The following is a 2910-nucleotide window of genomic DNA, read 5'->3' as shown; positions in this document are numbered from 1 at the left end:
ACCTGCACATGATTCTGGTAAGTGGTTGTTATGTTGAGAAGGTAGCGCATTCTGGTCACGTTGAGCACCAATTGTAGGAGACTCTTCCAGGGCCTTGTCTTGGTCCAAGAAGCCAATATTTATAATCCCAAAGTTACGTTATTGGAATCTCATCAAGTTGATTCCAATCTACCACTTACAATGCAACCCATGGCGAAAATAAAGACACTAAATTCTATTTTCAATCATCGGGGAGTCAAGGGGCTCTAAGTCCAGCCACGAAGATGGCTTTCCAGAATGAAGAGCTATTCATATCTTTTAACTGTTTTAAAATCAGATTATTATTTTTGTTATTGAGCTGCTAAGAGTTCCTTATGTTTTTTTAATTAAGTAACATTTATTTTACATAAAATAATTTTCAAAGAATACATTTTAAAACCATCTATACTGATTTTATAGCATTACAAAAATCAAGAGGCACAATTGAAGTATTCAAATAAATTGTGAAGGGAGGGAGGGGCCATGATTGCTATCTATGTTACTCCTTAATCATTTTCAGGCTCTGTACGCAGAGCAGTAGTGCATGAAGCAGTAGTGCACTTTCACTTAGTAGGAATAAATCACATAAAATATATACTTTCATACAGAAAGTGTTATTGTATTGTCACTTTCCATTACTTATAAAAACTTCATCTTGAATTGCACAAAAGGTTGCTTTAAAATGGATAATTCCCAGAGGCAGGGCTTAGCACTCTATGTCTAAACATAAACAATTCATTGCAAATTAATTAGGTTGCTATTTCTCCACAGATAAAAAATATCTATGAAGAATTACGTTATTCAAGTGGGACACTTAAAATTTTTCATAGGAAAATAGGTTTACACATTTGTCCCTAAATCAGCTACACTTCCCCCCCTTATGTTTTTTGAATATTAACTTACTTTCAGACTGTTAGTTTGCAAATATTTTCTCCTACTCTGTAGGTTATTTCTTTACTCTGATGATGGTTTCTATTATCATGGGAAAACTTCAGTTTGATGTAATGTGGTATGAGGTGTGTGTGTGTGTGTGTGTGTGTGTGTGTGTGTGTGTTGCTAGGGATCAAACTCAAGTTCTTGAGTTTACTGGGTTGCACACCAATCCCGCCTATTTGTGTATTTTTGACTCTGTTGTTTTCATTTCTGAATTCTTATAACTCTTTCACAGAGCAATTTCCCAGTTTTCTTCTCACGGGTTCATAATTTCAAGTCCTATATTTAATCTTTTAATTTTTGTTGATTTTTGTGAATGGTGAAAGATAGTTTAGTTTCAGTCACCTTTTTGTGGAGATCCAATTTTCCCAGAAACATTCATGAAAGAGACTGTCATTTCTCCAAAGTGTGTTCTTGGTATTAGTGTGGAAAATTCGTTGGCTGTAAGTATATGGATTTCTTTCTGTGTTCTCAGTTTTGTCCCATTGGTCCAGGGGTAGGTGCATGGGAGTCAAAGACCACGGTGGCTGTGGAGTTGTTTAGGTACCACTGACACGGCAATGTGGTCCTGTAGCACCACACCTTTTGTCAACATCAATCATTAGCAACTAAAGAAAATTCATTGATCATCTCTGTCTAGTGTCTCCTTATTTAATGAAGAAAACATTGAATCATAAGATAACTGACTCATTAATAGAAAACTGGATTCATAATTAACATCCTAGGTAGGAGGCAGAAGAGGAAAAAGATGTTTGTGGTTTTCTAAGTTGGGTCTAACAGGTGACGCTTTGAAAAAAATGAACATCCTTCCAACTAATTTGAGACTCAAATGCTATGGACTGACCAGATAAATCACATGAAGGTGATCACAAAACTAGGAATAGACTCATAATCCAGGAACAAGATTTTCTCTCTAAATAATGGAACAGATATCCCAACTCCAAATTCTGCAGTTTAACTTTAGACTTTGTGCGCTCCCATAGGCCTAAGACTATTCTAGATTATAGAGCATCTATAGCTTCTAGAAAGAAAGTAAGCAGTTTTGGTGTCTTAGTTACTTTTCTCTCATTTCTGTGACAAAATACGAGACACCTAGAATTGAGGAAGGAAACGTTTATTTAGCTCACCATTAGTAGAGGTTTCAGTCTGTACTTGGCTGGCTCCAAGGCACAGTGGCACATGGCAGTGGGCAGCCTCTCATAGCAGAGGAAGACAGAAAAGAGCAAAGGGAGGAGTAGCGGCAGTGGCACCTAACAAGCCTCTCTCTCCTCTTTACATTTGTATGCAGATTATCTGCCCCAGGGCAGGTGTAGCACTTCCACCCATAATCCCAGCATTAGACCAAGAATTCATCACAAACTCTAGAAGCCACCCCATGATTGCATGAGAAAACAATTATTTTAGAAAGATTTATTATCCCTGTCTTGGGTCATTTCTTGCTATTTTATATAGTCAACATTTGTTTAAACTTTCTTATGTCTGCTAGAATCTTTGTTTACTCGTTATTTTCTGGCTTCTCATGCTTTTCTTTTAGGGTAATTTTTATTCTTGAAGAATATCTGCATTATTTCTAGTACAAAAGGTTTATCTGAGGAAATTTTTTCTGTTCTTTATGTGTCTAAAAATTTCTTGAATATCTCATGGAAAGTCTAATTTAACAGTTTCTCCCTGGTTTTCTGGCTTCTATTATTGCTTTGGTAAATCAGCACTTAATCTAATTGTTATTTTTTTGGGGGGAGGGGTACGTAACATGTCCTAGTTTTTTTTTCAGTTATTCTTTTTTTTTTTTGAAGTTTTGCTTTTATTTTTTTTTGATAACAATAAAATTCTTCATAGGAAAATTTGCATGGGTTTAGGTACACAATTTCTGTACAAGTATAGGCAGACATCATCAGATTTGTACTATCACATACATATGTTATCTTTATGTAGTATTTCAAAGCTTGTAGACCAAAAATG

The 2910-nt window shown here is 35.6% G+C and overlaps 1 long non-coding RNA gene across 1 annotated transcript in view; it reads right to left on the bottom strand.

Annotated features, from left to right (window-relative positions):
* Positions 1-567: 567 nt before the first annotated feature.
* Positions 568-2910, bottom strand: part of LOC111815224 — a 19927-nt gene continuing 17584 nt past the window's right edge. The window contains exon 3 of the long non-coding RNA XR_002819963.1: positions 568-895. This is a non-coding gene — a long non-coding RNA (uncharacterized LOC111815224). The remainder of the gene's footprint in view (positions 896-2910) is intronic.

This window comes from Octodon degus, unplaced genomic scaffold (genome assembly GCF_000260255.1).
Source record: "Octodon degus isolate 3935 unplaced genomic scaffold, OctDeg1.0 scaffold00013, whole genome shotgun sequence".
Classification (NCBI taxonomy): domain Eukaryota; kingdom Metazoa; phylum Chordata; class Mammalia; order Rodentia; family Octodontidae; genus Octodon; species Octodon degus.
Note: the sequence above shows the minus strand (reverse complement) of the source record. Positions and strands in the feature narration are given on the sequence as shown.